The sequence below is a fragment of the Bombina bombina genome, chromosome 5 (genome assembly GCF_027579735.1).
Source record: "Bombina bombina isolate aBomBom1 chromosome 5, aBomBom1.pri, whole genome shotgun sequence".
Taxonomy (NCBI): domain Eukaryota; kingdom Metazoa; phylum Chordata; class Amphibia; order Anura; family Bombinatoridae; genus Bombina; species Bombina bombina.
In genome coordinates this window covers 856,527,212-856,545,566 of record NC_069503.1, presented here as the reverse complement: position 1 = coordinate 856,545,566, position 18,355 = coordinate 856,527,212, and positions in this window count along the sequence as shown.

The following is an 18,355-nucleotide window of genomic DNA, read 5'->3' as shown; positions in this document are numbered from 1 at the left end:
TATATATTATATTGTTAATACAGGGGATGCTGGTTATTTCAGCAGAGAAAGGGCTTTTCACTCCCTATAACAATCCTAGAAGGAGATGTCAACTCAAATTCATGGAGTGACATTGAATCACAAGAGGAATCATTGAAAGAACTTTCAGACTGTTAAAAATGAGATTCCACTGCCTTGACCACTCTGGGAGTGTGATGCAGTATGCTTCAGAAAAAGTGGCAACAAGTATTCTTGTTTGTTGCATACTGCATAACATAGCTATTCAAAGAGGATGTCATCTGGAGGAAGAAGAAAGTGATTATGTTATGGAGGATTTCCCTTAAGATATCTGTAATGAGGCAGCTACTAGACAGGCCATTATAGCTAAGAATTTTGTAGCAGAAAATTATTTTAATGACTGAAAACTTTTAAATGAATAATTTTCTATTTGTTGTTAACATTTTTAATAAAGTTCATATGTATATATATTTTCCCCCCTCATTATAATGAACTCTTTATTTTGTAAACATACGGCTAGATTACGAGTTGTGCGTTAAGGTAAAAAACAGGTCCTAAAGCTGCTTTTTTATGCCCGCTGCTATTACTAGTCTTGCAGGTATAGGTGTACCGCACACTTTTCTGGCCTTACCGCAAATCAAGTTACCTAAATTTCGTAAAGCCTTTTTTTCTATGGGACTTGCATAGCGCCGGTATTACGAGTTCGTCCTGGGAGGCCAAAAAGTGAGTGGTACACCCTCTACCGCCAAGATTCCTAATGCATTTTAAAGTCAGTAGTTATGAGTTTTACACTACAAAGCTGTAGCATAAAACTCATAACTAAAGTGCTAAAAAGTACACTAACACCCATAAACTACCTATTAACCCCTAAACCGAGGCCCTCCCGCATCGCAAACACTAAAATAAAATTATTAACCCCTAATCTGTCGCTCCGGACATTGCCGCCACTATATTAAACATATTAACCCCTAAACCGCCACACTGCCGCCTCGCAAACACTAGTTAAATATTATTAACCCCTAATCTGCTGCCCCCAACATTGCCGCCACCTACATTATACTTATTAACCCCTAATCTTCTGCTCCGGACATCGCCACCACCTACATTATATTTATTAACCACTAATCTGCTGCCCCCAACATCGCCGCCACCTACCTACATTTATTAACCCCTAATCTGCCATCCCCAACCTCGCCACCACTATTCTAAATTTATAAACCCTTTAAACCTAAGTCTAACCCTAACCCTAACACCCCCTAACTTAGATATAATTTAAATAAATCTAAATACAAATTACTCTCATTACCTAAATAATTCATATTTAAAACTAAATACTTACCTGTAAAATAAACCCTAAAATAGCTACAATATAACTAATAGTTACATTTTATCTAGCTTAGGGTTTATTTTTATTTTACAGGCAAGTTTGTATTTATTTTAACTAGGTAGAATAGTTGCTAAATAGTTATCAACTATTTAATAACTACCCAGCTAAAATAAATACAAATTGACCTGTAAAATAAAACCTAACCTAAGTTACACTAACACCTAACACTACACTACAATTAAATTAATCCCCTACATTAAATACAATTAAATAAATTAAATAAAATTAGCTAAATTACAAAAACAAACAAACACTAAATTACAGAAAATAAAAAACAAATTACAAGATCTTTAAACTAATTGCACCTAATCAAATAGCCCCATCAAAATAAAAAAGGCCCACCCAAAATAATAAAAATCCTAGCCTAAACTACCAATAGCCCTTAAAAGGGCCTTTTGCAGGGCATTCCCGCAAAGAAATCAGCTCTTTTTCCTGTAAAAAAAAATACAAACAACCCCACCAATAGTAAAACCCACCACCCACACAACCAACCCCCAAATAAAAGCCTAACTAAAAAACCTAAGCTCCCCATTGCCCTGAAAAGGGCACTTGGATAGGCATTGTCCTTAAAAGGGCATTTAGCTCTATTGCAGCCCAAAGCCCTAACCTAAAAAATAAACCCACCCAATACACGCTTAAAAAATCTTAACACTAACCCCCGAAAATTCACTTACCGGGAGAAGTCTTAATCCAAGCAAGAAGATGTCCTCAACTAAGCCGGCAGAAGTGGTCCTCCAGACGGGCAGAAGTCTTCATCCAGACGGCATCTTCTATCTTCATCCTTCCGACGCAGAGTGGCTCCATCTTCAAGACATCTGGCACGGAGCATCCTCTTCTTTCAATGGCTAACGACGAATGAAGATTCCTTTAAATTACATCATCCAAGATGGCATCCCTTAGATTCCTATTGGCTGATAGAATTCTATCAGCCAATTGGAATTAAGGTTGAAAAAATCCTATTGGCTGATGCAATCAGCCAATAGGATTGAGCTTGCATTCTATTGACTGATTGGAACAGCCAATAGAATGTGAGCTTAATCCTATTGGCTGATTGGATCAGCCAATAGGATTGAAGTTCAATCCTATTGGCTGATTGCATCAGCCAATAGGATTTTTTCATTCATCCTTTTAAGGGGCAATGCCCATCCAAATGCCCTTTTCATGGCAATGGGGAGCTTAGGTTTTTTTTGTTAGGTTTTTATTTGGGGGGTTGGTTGTGTGGGTGGTGGGTTTTACTGTTGGTTGGGTTGTTTGTATTTTTTTTTACAGGTAAAAGAGCTGATTTCTTTGGGACAATGCCCCGCAAAAGGCCCTTTTAAGGGCTATTGATAGTTTACTTTAGGCTAGGTTTTTTTCTTTTGGATGGGCTTTTTTTATTTTGATAGGGCTATTAGATTAGGTGTAATTAGTTTAAAGATCATGTAATTTGTTTTTTATTTTCTGTAATTTAGTGTGTTTTTTTTGTAATTTAGCTAATTTTATTTAATTTATTTAATTGTATTTAATGTAGGGAATTTATTTAATTGTAGTGTTAGGTGTTAGTGTAACTTAGGTTAGGTTTTATTTTACAGGTCAATTTGTATTTATTTTAGCTAGGTAGTTATTAAATAGTTAATAACTATTTAGTAAATATTCTACCTAGTTAAAATAAATATAAACTTTCCTGTAAAATAAAAATAAACCCTAAGATAGATACAATGTAACTACTAGTTATATTGTAGCTATCTTAGGGTTTATTTTATTGGTAACTATTTAGGTTTAAATAGCAATTATTTAGTTAATGATAGGAATTTGTATTTAGATTTATTTAAATTATATTTAAGTTAGGGGGTATTAGGGTTAGACTTAGATTTAGGGGTTAATAAATATAATATAGTTGCGGCGGCGTTGGGGGCCGCAGATTAGGGGTTAATAAATATAATGTAGGTGTTGGCGATGTTGTGGGCAGCAGATTAGGGGTTAATAAATATAATGTAAGTGTCGGCGATGTTGGGGGCAGCAGATTAGGGGTTAATAAATATAATGTAGGTGTCGGCAATGTTGTGGGTAGCAGATTAGGGGTTAATAAATATAATGTAGGTGGCGGCGATGTCCGGAGCGGCAGATTAGGGGTTAATAAATATAATGTAGGTGTCGGCAATTTCCGGAGAGGCAGATTAGTGGTTAATAAGTGTAAGATTAGGGGTGTTTAGACTCGGGGTTCATGTTAGGGTGTTAGGTGTAAACATAAAATGTGTTTCCCCATAGGAATCAATGGGGCTACGTTACTGAGTTTTACACTGCTTTTTTGCAGGTGTTAGACTTTTTGTCAGCCAGCTCTCCCCATTGATGTCTATGGGGAAATCGTGCACAAGCATGTACAACCAGCTCACCACTGACTTAAGCAGCGCTGGTATTGGAGTGCGGTATGGAGCACAATTTTTCTCTACGCTCACCTCTTGCCTGTTAACGCCAGGTTGATAAAAACTCATAATACCAGCGCTGTAGGTAAGTGAGCGGTGACAATAAACTGCAAGTTAGCAACGCACCCCTCATAACGCACAACTCGTAATCTAGGTGATAGTTTTTAGTATTAATAAAAATAAAATGTTTTATTGAAAACACTCAAGTGAGCTAACCCAAAATGAAAATATTAATATTTCATATTCCAATGTTCTTCACATAGCAGAAAATGTTCTATTCATTTATAAAGGCATATTTCTACATATATCTGATGTTATTTTGGTACAATATATTTCTATGCCTATATGTCTATATGTCTGCACAGCCATCATCCAGTTACCCAAGGGCTAACAGAGCCATGATTTTGTCAACCCCTGAAGGTATTAATAATATTTTACATATACAGAGAATCTCTATTAAAAAATAAAATCACATTGGAATAGATATATTTTTGCATTGGTATATAGGGAGTGAACGGCCAGAATAGGACAGAACAAGTATATGAGAACATGCTGTGCTTTGTCTTGCACTAAAGCTTCTTTTCAAAGTATAAACATAATTTCCCTGTTAAAAATAATAATATTTTTTATATTATTTAAAATATGTATAGTGATCAGGCTTTACAGCCTTCCCCCCATGAAGGTATTGCACTGTAAATAATTACTTGGTATTTCAGGTTGGATTCACTACAATATTTTAAAATTGCATTTTATCCTTTTTGGCTTGTAAATAGGAATAGATTAGACTGAACAGGCAAAGTAACAGACAAATATTGAATTATCTGGGAGAGATAGCATTGTCTATTCCCCTGAAGGTATGAGAAAAATAAAAATTAAATATATATTCTATCTGGTATCTGCAGAAGAAAGGCTGTGGCTCGTATTGGTTGTAGAATACGCTGTGCATGATGATGATGCTACCTTGATCCTGAATTATCTGAGACTCGTAAAGAAGATGGCGATGGTTCTGAATGTCTGGAGGCTGATGATATCCGTGGTGGATGTGAATTTCTGGAAGTGGTAGGATTGCTAGCTGAGGCTCTGCTTGATGATTGAGTAGATGATCCTATAGAAACATTTTTTTATGTTAATACAAGCATTTGAAGAAGAAAAAAACTGTGGCACACATAACCTAGCACTGTCTTGCTGAAGCTAACATCTGGAACAAGAAGTTAAATCATACGGCAAACATGAAATAGCACTGTCCAACTGCTACAATTTTTTTTTTTTTTAAAACATTAATAGCACTGTCCAGCTGTATATAGCATATATTTCAAGATAACAGACGTATTGCACATGAATATCCTACTATCACAATCTGAATGACAAAATATTTTCATAATTATGTAAATTAAATTAGCAAAGGGAATTGTACTTACCATTATCTAGATTGAACGTCAACATAAAGTAAGTGACTAATGATGGTAATTGTTATATAGATGTATAAATATCTAAAAATGATACCACAATAATTATTTTTAAAATGATGTGTCACATTTTCAACACTTTTCTGAATGTAAATTAACAGAGACAAACTTCTCATGTATGAAACGAATCATTATACTATTTATGTCCTAGGCCTTTAAGCCTTCAAAGCTCTGGTTAACTGTTACATGAGTCAAAAAAATGGCACAAAACACATATAAAATACATTTAAAAGTAGTTTTACACTCATAATAACACTATCTGATAAAAAAAGTATTTAAAAAAATATTATATAAAAATGTTATAAGGGCTTGAAGATCTCAGATGTTAGCGGGGAAAAAGGACTGCAAATGACTTTACCATAGAGATACATACATATACACGTCTAAATATCTTTATGTATGTATATATGTATTTACATGTGTATTTATGTATTTACAGACATATATACACATAAATACATATGTACACACATATAGACATATACAAGTGCATCGGAGCCCTTTGCAGTCAAGTAGCTGAAAGCATGAAAAAATCATGTTTATGCAATATTCATATTTAATAAAGTGTTTAACTGTGCATTTAAAAAAAAATATATTTCCCATTCCAATGTAATTCACATAGGGGAAAATGTATTTATAAAAAGTATTTATAAAAAGATATTACTATATAATATATATATATATATATATATATATATATATATATATATATATATCTGTATATACACTCATTGTCCACTTTATTAGGTACACCTGTTCAATTGCTTGCTAACACAAATTGCTAATCAACCAATCACATGGCAGCAACTCAGTGGAATTTAGGCATCTAGATGTGGTGAAGACGACTTGCTAAAGTTCAAACCGAGCATCAGAATGGGGAAGAAAGGGGATTTAAGTGACTTTAAACGTGGCAACTGCTGTTCTACTGGGATTTGCATGCACAACCATCTCTAGGGTTTACAGAGAATGGTCCGAAAAAGAGAAAATATCAAGTGAGCCGCAACTGCATGATGCTATCATGTCAATATGGACCAAAATGTTTGAGGAATGTTTCCAACACCTTGTTGAATCTATGCCATGAAGAATTAAGGCAGTTCTGAAGGCAAAAGGGGGTCCAACCCAATACTAGCAGGGTGCACCTAATAAAGTGGCCGGGCCGGTGAGTGTATGTATATATATATATATATATATATATATATTTATATATATATATATATATATGTATATATGTATTTTTATATATATCTGTATATGTCATTACCTATATATAATTATATATATATATATTATATATATATATATATATATATATATATAGATATATATATATATAGAGAGAGAGAGAGAGAGAGAGAGAGAGAGAGAGAGGAGAAAGAGAGAGAGAGAGAGAGAGAGAGAGAGAAATAGAATGATAGATAGATATTTTACCAAAAACATCAGATATATTTAGAAATATGAATTTATGAGTGAATAAAACATATTCTGCTATGTTAAGAACATTGGAATGTGTGTTAGTTTTTTTCCACTTTTTGCGTTCCATTGAAGTCTGTGGGGAAAAAGTTTGCGTACGTTTGGTTGGTGCTTTTGTAAAACTTTTAATAAACGCACTACACAATGGGGCCTAGTTATCAAGCCGTCAACCTCAAATACGCTGGAATTCCGCAGCGTATTTGTGGCAAGGCTGATTCGCCTTAGTTATCAAAGGCTAGAGACCGGCAAAAGTAGAATTTTGTGACGTAAGCTTCGATCCGCCGGACTCAGTCCGACACAGATCGATTCTTACAAGTGCGGCACAATCTGACTACTTTTGCTAGTTATCAAAAAACTAGCAGGTACGCTCGGCACTTTTCCGGCCCAGCGTACCTGGTTTTCAACCCGCCGCCCTGGAGGCGGCGGATCCCATAGGAATCAATGGGAGTCAGACCATAGCGAAAGTACAAGTTCGCTGCTGCCAGACATCCCATTGATTCCTATGGGAGATGTCTGCACCTAACACCCTAACATGTACCCCGAGTCTAAACACCACTAATCTGTCCCCCCTACACCGCCGCAACTAAATAAAGTTATTACCCCCTAAACCGCCGCTCCCGGAGCCCACCGCAAGCTACTCTATACATATTAACCCCTAAACCGCCGCTCCCGGAGCCCACCGCAACTATAATATATGTATTAACCCCTAAACCGTCACTCCCGGAGCCCACCGCAAGCTACTCTATACATATTAACCCCTAAACCGCAGCTCCCGGAGCCCACCGCAACTATAATATATGTATTAACCCCTAAACTGCCGCTCCCGGACCCTGCCGCAACCTATATTAAATTTATTAACCCCTAATCTGCCCCCCCTACACCGTCGCCACCTATAATACATTTATTAACCCCTATCCTGCCCCCCACTACACCGCCGCCACTGTAATAAATTTATTAACCCCTAAACCTAAGTCTAACACTAACCCTAACAACCCCCTAACTTAAATATTAATTAAATAAATTTAAATAATATTTCTATTATGAACTAAATTAATCCTATTTAAAACTAAATACTTACCTTTAAAATAAACCCTAATATAGCTAGAATATAAATAATAATTATATTGTAGCTATCTTAGGATTTATTTTTATTTTACAGGCAACTTTCAATTTATTTTAACTAGGTACAATAGCTATTAAATAGTTATTAACTATTTAATAGCTATCTAGCAAAAATAAAGAGAAATTAACCTGTAAAATAAAAACTACCCTAAGTTACAATTACACCTAACACTACACTATACTTTAATAAATTATTCCTATTTAAAACTAAATACCTGTAAAATACACCCTAAGATAGCTACAATATAATTAATAATTACATTGTAGCTATATTAGGATTTATATTTATTTTACAGGTAACTTTGTATTTATTTTAGCTAGTTAGAATAGTTATTAAATAGTTATTAACTATTTAAAGACTACCTAGCTAAAAGAAATACAAAATTACCTGTAAAATAAATCCTAACCTAAATTACAATTAAACCTAACACTACACTATCATTAAATTAATTAAATAAATTACCTACAAATAACTACAATTAAATACAATTACATAAACTAACTAAAGTACAAAAAATAAAAAAAGCTAAGTTACAAAAAATAAAACAAATAAGTTACAAACATTTTAAAAATATTACAACAATTTTAAGCTACTTACACCTAATCTAAGCCCCCTAATAAAATAACAAACCCCCCCAAAATAAAAAAATGCCCTACCCTATTCTAAATTAAAAAAGTTCAAAGCTCTTTTACCTTACCAGCCCTTAAAAGGGCCATTTGTGGGGCATGCCCCAAAGAATTCAGCTCTTTTGCCTGTAAAAGAAAAATACAACCCCCCCAACATTAAAACCCACCACCCACATACCCCTAATCTAACCCAAACCCCCCTTAAAATAACCTAACACTAATCCCCTGAAGATCATCCTACCTTGAGTCGCCTTCACTCAGCCGAGCAGCGATGGAACCGAAGAGGAGACCTGGAGCGGCAGAAGTTATCCTTCAAGCGGCGCTGAAGAAATCTTCCATCCGATGAAGTGATCCTCCAAGCAGCGCTGAAGAAGTCTTCCATCCGGGCGATGTCATCTTCCAAGAGGCGCTGAAGAAGTCTTCTATCCGGGCGATGTCATCTTCCAAGCGGGGTCTTCAATCTTCATCCCGCCGATGCGGAACATCCTTCTTTCCCGACGGACTACCGACGAATGAAGGCTCCTTTAAGGGACGTCATCCAAGATGGCGTCCCTTCAATTCCGATTGTCTGATAGGATTCTATCAGTCAATTGGAATTAAGGTAGGAAAAATCGGATTGGCTGATTGAATCAGATTCAAGTTCAATCCGATTGGCTGATCCAATCAGCCAATCAGATTGAGCTCGCATTCTATTGGCTGTTCCGATCAGCCAATAGAATGCAAGCTCAATCTGATTGGCTGATTGGATCAGCCAATCGGATTGAACTTGAATCTGATTGGCTGATTCAATCAGCCAATCAGATTTTTCCTACCTTAATTCCGATTGGCTGATAGAATCCTATCAGTCAATCGGAATTGAAGGGACGCCATCTTGGATGACGTCCCTTTAAAGAGCCTTCATTCGTCGGTAGTCCGTCGGGAAAGAAGGATGTTTCGCTTCGGCGGGATGAAGATTGAAGACCCCGCTTGGAAGATGACATCGCCCGGATAGAAGACTTCTTCAGCGCCTCTTGGAAGATGACATCGCCCGGATGGAAGACTTCTTCAGCGCCGCTTGGAGGATCACTTCATCGGATGGAAGATTTCTTCAGCGCCGCTTGGAGGATGACTTCTGCCGCTCCAGGTCTCCTCTTCAGTTCCATCGCTGCTCAGCTGAGTGAAGACGACTCAAGGTAGGATGATCTTCAGGGGATTAGTGTAAGGTTATTTTAAGGGGGGTTTGGGTTAGATTAGGGATATGTGGGTGGTGGGTTTTAATGTTGGAGGGGGGTTGTATTTTTCTTTTACAGGCAAAAGAGCTGAATTTTTTGGGGCATGCCCCACAAATGGCCCTTTTAAGGGCTGGTAAGGTAAAAGAGCTTTGAACTTTTTTAATTTAGAATAGGGTAGGGCATTTTTTTATTTTGGGGGGGCTTGTTATTTTATTAGGGGGCTTAGATTAGGTGTAAGTAGCTTAAAATTGTTGTAATATTTTTAAAATGTTTGTAACTTAGCTTTTTTATTTTTTGTACTTTAGTTAGTTTATGTAATTGTATTTAATTGTAGTTATTTGTAGGTAATTTATTTAATTAATTTAATGATAGTGTAGTGTTAGGTTTAATTGTAACTTAGGTTAGGATTTATTTTACAGGTAATTGTGTATTTCTTTTAGCTAGGTAGTCTTTAAATAGTTAATAACTATTTAATAACTATTTTAACTAGCTAAAATAAATACAAAGTTACCTGTAAACTAAATATAAATCCTAAGATAGCTACAATGTAATTATTAATTATATTGTAGCTATATTAGGGTTTATTTTACAGGTAAGTATTTAGTTTTAAATAGGAATAATTTATTAAAGTATAGTGTAGTGTTAGGTGTAATTGTAACTTAGGTTAGTTTTTATTTTACAGGTAAATTTCTCTTTATTTTAGCTAGGTAAGCTATTAAATAGTTAATAACTATTTAATAGCTATTGTACCTAGTTAAAATAAATTGAAAGTTGCCTGTAAAATAAAAATAAATCCTAAAATAGCTACAATATAATTATTATTTATATTCTAGCTATATTAGGGTTTATTTTAAAGGTAAGTATTTAGTTTTAAATAGGATTAATTTAGTTCATAATAGAAATATTATTTAGATTTATTTAATTAATATTTAAGTTAGGGGGGTGTTAGGGTTAGTGTTAGACTTAGGTTTAGGGGTTAATAATTTTATTACAGTGGCGGCGGTGTAGTGGGGGGCAGGATAGGGGTTAATAAATTTAATATAGGTTGCGGCGGGGTCAGGGAGCGGCGGTTTAGGGGTTAAACTATCTATTTAGTTGCGGCGAGGTGCAGGATCAGCAGGATAGGGGTTAATAACTTTATTATAGAGGGCGACGGTATAGGGGGGGCAGGATAGGGGTTACTAGGTATAATGTAGGTGGCAGCGGTGTCCGGGAGCGGCGGTTTAGGGGTTAATACATTTATAAGAGTTGAGGCGTGGTCTAGGAGCAGCGGTTTAGGGGTTAATACATTTATAAGAGTTGCGGCAGGGTCTAGGAGTGGCGGTTTAGGGGTTAGTAACTTTATTTAGTTGCGGGGGGCTCCGGTATAGGGGGTAGAACAGTGTAGTTAGTGTGGGTGCTTAGTGACAGGCTAGCAAGAAAGCTGTAAAAAAGCAGAATAGCAGCGAGATCGGATGAGTGATAACTCTCACAGTCCGCTGCTCATCGCCCCGTACTTGGTGCACGGCTTTTTGACAGCTTTTTTGATAACTTAGGCAAATTTTTGCAGGTCCGCGGCGGCGATGTGAGGCGAGCTTAGGCGGGCGTATTGGGCCGGCGAAGGCAGGAAAAGTAGACACGTTGATAACTACCCCCATAATTCTTACTTCTAAAGCACAAGCAGGATAATCTAGCCCTTTATGCTTAAATATTTTCAGGGAGTTTGACAGCCAAAGTGGAATCAATTAATTGATAGATGAAAGTGATATGCAACTCTTTAACTATTTAAATGAAGACAAAAGTGAAAGAACAAATATTTTTATTTCATCAAAGCATAATACACATTTTAGTCCAAGGTGTATTCCTTTTTTGTCATTCATTAATAAACTAAACCAATAAAAAATTATACAACTTTTATAAGCCATGTGTAATATTTTTGTATTTGGATGAATATTCTGGCATATATAATGAGAGTAGAAAAATAGCCATATACACATTACACACTGTAAATACTTTAAAGCAGATCTGAACTGTTACACATAAATGCCTGTCCTTTACAGGATTATAACATTTGATTTAATCACTTCGGGTCAAAAACCATCTTAAAGATGTGCTAAATTGGTTTTCAGTACTTAGAATCTGGATCTCAGAAACATGTGTAATATGTCAATCTGTTTTAGAAAGATTAGAATAATGTCATATTTCTGAAAGTAAAGTATTTTATTTTCTACAAAATAATAAAACCTGCCAATAATAAATAAAAATGATTTATATATATATATATATATATATACAATCCAAGGTAAGGACAGCACTATCTCACTTGATCCAACCGCCAAGGTGCACTACAAATCAGTAATGTGTATCCGTCCCAAGAACATAGGCACTCACTAGTCTTTTAGATATGATCCATTTATTAACCCATAAGTAAGTTACATTAACATGACGTTTCGGTACTTGGTTGTACCTTTATCAAATGTAGCAAAAAGATAAATATTAAAACTTCCTAACAACTTTCCCCAAACCGCCACCTAAATACCCATAGTGTACCTCATATGCCGCCAAATCTCTGTGGATGAAGTCGGCGTCTGACGTCATCAGGGCGCGTTAAGCTGTGCGCCCTGTGAAATCGTAGAGCCGAAGTTGCCATAGCAACATGTAAACAAAACACGGTACAAGCGGCAACGTAGGTGTTACACTATGCAACTTTGTCATTTCAAACGCATGCAGCACTGAGTGTCTAAAATGTGAACTAAATCCCATTATACTACATCAGAGTAGAGTACCCATATGCCTGTAATATAAGATCGATCACTAACATCACAGCCCAGCATGCAAAGAAAATCACAAAATAAAAGAATCCTAAAACCTAATTATATATACATATCTGTGTATCAGTACAACATTGCTATCAATCCTAAAAACTGTAATAGACCTGTATATGGTGATATATAAAAAATGATTTATCACCATATACAGGTCTATTACAGTATATGGTGATATATAAAAAATATATAAAAAATGATTTATCACCATATACAGGTCTATTACAGTTTTTAGGATTGATAGCAATATTGTACTGATACACAGATATGTATATATAATTAGGTTTTAGGATTCTTTTATTTTGTGATTTTCTTTGCATGCTGCGCTGTGATGTTAGTGATCGATCTTATATTACAGGCATATGGGTACTCTTTACTCTGATGTAGTATAATGGGATTTGGTTCACATTTTAGACACTCAGTGCTGCATGCGTGTGAAATTACAAAGTTGCATAGTGTAACACCTACGTTGCCGCTTGTACCGTGTTTTGTTTACATGTTGCTATGGCAACTTCGGCTCTACGATTTCACAGGGCGCACAGCTTAACGTGCCCTGATGACGTCAGACGCCGACTTCATCCACGGAGATTTGGCGGCATATGAGGTACACTATGGGTATTTAGGTGGCGGTTTGGGGTAAGTTGTTAGGAAGTTTTAATATTTATCTTTTTGCTACAATTGATAAAGGTACAACCAAGTACCGAAACGTCATGTTAATGTAACTTACTTATGGGTTAATAAATGGATCATATCTAAAAGACCAGTGAGTGCCTATGTTCTTGGGACAGATATATATATATATATATATATATATACATACACACATATATATATATATATATATATACTGTATATATATATATATATATATATATATATATATATATATATATATATATATATATATATATATATATAATTGAAATATCACTATTTTTGTGGGATTTATATGGACGTTGGAATATGTTTTTTAATAACTGCCATGAAAAGTACAAGTTGCTACAGAAGTTAACAATTTATATATTTTTTTCTTTCTCTTCCTACAGAACAGAATATACATGTACTGTATTTGTGTATAGTTTAGAAAGAAATTGATACAACTGTATCTTTTGCTATGCAAACGTAATTAAAAAAAGACATATTCAATGAAGATAAATGTAGTCTGCTGGGAAATCCTTCTCCCAGCCCTCTGTAAGAAATTAAATAGTGTATTACACATCAATGTAAATTGATTTTAGTATACAATTCAAATATATTAAGTATTTTAAAATGTAAATCATTTGTTTGTTCAACACAGAACATTACTGAGTGTTGACAGTACCTGTACATCTTTGTGTACATTAATTATTGTTTTGAAAAATGATACTAGGAGATAATGATTGTATGAATATATGGATGTAGCTTCAGATCAAAGAATGATCATGTGTTTATATTTTATTCTCGTACTAAACATGTACAAGTATTAGTAATTTGTTCCAATAAATGCAATTATATATATAGCAAGCAATCTAGTATAAGACAAATAAACAAAATATTGTGCATTACTGAAAAACAAATTTGAAATATAACATTTTATCATTATACAACCAATTAATATGATAAGCACCCACCAAAACCCATTCAGCTCCCATTTTGAGCAGTACAAGATTAGGAAATTACAAGTTTTGCGCTAGAGGCTATGCGGTGCTAACAAGCAGTTTTCTCTCACCGCTCACTTACATTCACCGCTGGTATTACAGGTTTTTACAAACCCAGCGCTAAAAGTCAAGAAGTGAGCGTTGAGCAAAATTGTGCTCCTTACTGCACTCCAATACCAGCGCTGCTTAAGTCAGAGGTGAGCTAATCGTACGTGCACGTGCACGATTTCCCCATAGGAATCAATGGGGAGAGCCAGCTTAGAAAAAGTCTAACACTCTGCAAAAAAGCAGCGTAAAACGCAGCCCCTTTGATGCCTATGGGGAAATAAAATTTATGTTTACACCCAACACCCTAACATGAACCGCAAGTCTAAACACCCCTAATCTTACATGTATTAACCCCTAATCTGCTGCCCCCAACATCGCCGACACCTGCATTATATTTATTAACCCCTAATCTGCCGCTCCGGACACCGCCGCCAACTACATTATACTTATGAACCCCTAATCTGCTGCCCCAACATCGCCGACACCTACATTATATTTATTAACCCCTAATCTGCCATCCCCAATGTCTCCGCAACCTACACTTATTAACCCCTAATCTGCCGCCCCCAACGTCGAAACCACTATAAAAAACATATTAACCCCTAAACCGCCCCACTCCCGCCTCGCAAACATTAGTTTAATATTATTAACCCCTAATCTGCCGTCCCTAACATTGCCGCCACCTACCTACATTTATTAACCCCTAATCTGCCGCTCCCAATGTCGCCGCCACTATACTAAATGTATTAACCCCTAAACCTAAGTCTAACCCTAACACCCCCTAACTTAAATATAATTAAAATAAATCTAACTAAAAATTCCTATCATTACCTAAATAATTCCTATTTAAAACTAAATACTTACCTGTAAAATAAACCCTAAGCTAGCTACAATATAACTAATAGTTACATTGTAGCTATCTTAGGGTTTATTTTTATTTTACAGGCAAGTTTGTATTTATTTTAACTAGGTAGAATAGTTATTAAATATTTATTAACTATTTAATAACTACCTAGCTAAAATAAATACAAAAGTACCTGTAAAATAAAACCTAACCTAAGTTACACTAACACCTAACACTACACTATAATTAAATAAATTAACTAAATTAACAACAATTAAATAAATGAAATTAAATTAGCTAAAGTACAAAAAAACAAACACTAAATTACAGAAAATAATAAACAAATTACAAGATATTTAAACTAATTACACCTATCAAAATAAAAAAGCCCCCCCCAAAATAAAAAAAAAACCCCTAGCCTAAACTAAACTATTAATAGCCCTTAAAAGGGCCATTTGCGGGGCATTGCCCCAATGTAATCAGCTCTTTTACCTGTAAACAAAAATACAAACAACCCCCCAACAGTAAAACCCACCACCCACACAAACAACTTCCCAAATAAAATACTATCTAAAAAAACCTAAGCTCCCCATTGCCCTGAAAAGGGCATTTGGATGGGCATTGCCCTTAAAAGAGCAGTTAGCTCTTTTGCAGCCCAAACCCTAATCTAAAAAATAAAACCCACCCAATACACCCTTAAAAAATCCTAATACTAACCCCCTGAAGATCGACTTACAGTTCTGAAGACGGAACATCCATCCTCAAGGAAGCGGCAGAAGTCTTCATCCAACCGGACCGAAGTCCTCAACGAAGCCGGGAGAAGTCTTCATCCAAGCCAGGCGAAGTGGTCCTCCAGACGGGCAGAAGTCTTCATCCAGATGGCATCTTCTATCTTCATCCGACGCAGAGCGGGTCCATCTTCAAGACATCCGACGCGGAGTATCCTCTTCAAACAAAGTCTTCTTACTGAATGACGGTTCCTTTAAGTGACGTGATTCAAGATGGCGTCCCTTAGATTCCGATTGGCTGATAGAATTCTATCAGCCAATCGGAATTGAGGTAGAAAAAATCAGCCAATAGGATTGAGCTCACATTCTATTGGTTGATTGGAACAGCCAATAGAATGCGGGCTCAATCCTATTGGCTGATTGCATCAGCCAATAGGATTTTTTTCTACTTTAATTCCGATTGACTGATAGAATTCTATCAGCCAATCGGAATCTAAGGGACGCCATCTTGGATGACGTCACTTAAAGGAACCGTCATTCAGTAAGAAGACTTCGTTTGAAGAGGATGCTCGGCATCGGATGTCTTGAAGATGCACCCACTCTGCGTCGGATGGATGAAGATATAAGATGCTGTCTGGATGAAGACTTCTGCCCATCTGGAGGACAACTTTGCCCGGTTGGATGAAGACTTCTACTGCTTCCTTGAGGAGGGATGTCCGGTCTTCAGAACTGTAAGTCGATCTTCAGGGGGTTAGTGTAAGGTTTTTTTAATGGTGCATTGGGTGGGGTTTTTTTTTTTTTTTAGATTAGGGTTTGGGCCGCAAAAGAGCTAACTGCCCTTTTAAGGGAAATGCCCATCCAAATGCTCTTTTCAGGGCAATGGGGAGCTTAGGTTTTTTTTTATATTGTCTTTTATTTGGGGGGGGGTTTGTGTGGGTGGTGGGTTTTACTGTTGGGGCGGTTGTTTGTATTTTGTTTTACAGGTAAAAAAGCTTATTACTTTGGGGCAATGCCCCACAAAAGGCCCTTTTAAGGGCTATTGATAGTTTAGTTTAGGCTAGGGTTTTTTATTTTGGGGGGACTTTTTTTATTTTGATAGTGCTATTAGATTAGGTGTAATTAGTTTAAAGATCTGTCATTTCTTTTTTATTTTCTGTAATTTAGTGGTTTTTTTGTACTTTAGCTAATTTAATTTATTTAATTGTTGTTAATGTAGTTAATTTATTTAATTTTAGTGTAGTGTGGGGGGCGGAGCCAACCGCTGAACGGAATGGTCGCAAGCATCAGGAGCTCCATACGTGATAGCACAAAAATTACATTATTATGAGCCAAAGTTCACTATGGCACTCAGCAACAATTAGGGGCTCAATATAACTGACACTGATGGTCAGATTGTGACAGAACTAGAGGATTTTTGTAGAAATTAGAGGCGGAAAGTGAGGCCCAGCACAGCGCGCTCTGACGCACAGAAAAATGCACCCGGCAAATAACTCTCATGGTCGTCCCTATACAGTACATGTTAGTGAGGCGATTGAAGCTTGGGAAAGACATGTCTCAGGACTAATGGATGATTACTTCGGCAGCCTCCAACTACAGTTGAGTGAAATTTGTTCAGAGATGTTCACACAAGTGGAGGATGGTCTGCCAGATGAAGATGCACTCACCGGAGACTCCTGTGTTTCACATGGCCCTAGCGGTCACAAGAGAAGTTGCGATGAGGCAGATTGTCGGGCAGTATTGGTGAGAACAGCTGCTGGTGCTCAGGAGAGGGAACGTCTCGCGCTGAAGACCCGATCCTTACTGAATATACAGAGAGCAACTACTTTTTATGCTGCCGCGGATATCTTGCAACTAACTAAGCCTTGCATCGCTTCAACCCTGCTACCTAGCTCTGATCCACCCGGAAGATCTCGCAATCTGTTCTGCGAGGTGGTGGTGGGGGCGCAGCCATTACTAAAGGTGACTGACGCAGATGGGTTGTCACTCCTGCTGGCTCACATACACTTTTACACTTCTCTGCAGCTAGGAGCCTGCGATGGTGATCTCCCGGTAATGACATCCTCTAGCCTTTTGCAGAAAACCGTGGGGCTGATCTCCTTTGAGCCTGTGGACTGGTTCAGAAGCCCTTTTGATCCAGGCGGTAAGATTGAAATCAGGGCAGTTTCACATGGGACAGTACAGGGCCTTTATTTGGCAGCAGCCCTAATGGACATAGAAACAGCTAAGGTGAGATTTGCCTTGAGTGCCCTCACTGTCTTATGGGCAGGCTCCCCTCTATTGCGGCACTTATTAGAAGAGACAACCTAATTAGATATGGCGTGGGCTAGCTGAAGTTTCTCTCTCGCTATACTTTTGAAGACAGCTGGATCTCCTCCCGATCTTTTGCCTGCAGGACACTATGTGACTTTGATTCATGATGTGCATCTAGTTCAATTTATTTTGCTATAGCTAAGCACTGTTATATATTGCATGTCAGTTTTCCTATATATTGCTCCCACGCTATAGGGTATACTCAGTGCGGTCAAAGCTTTCATAAAAGGTTTTGAGATATGAGAGTGCGTCATATAATAATACTGTTTATCTATCTTTTATACCTTGAGATATTATAATAA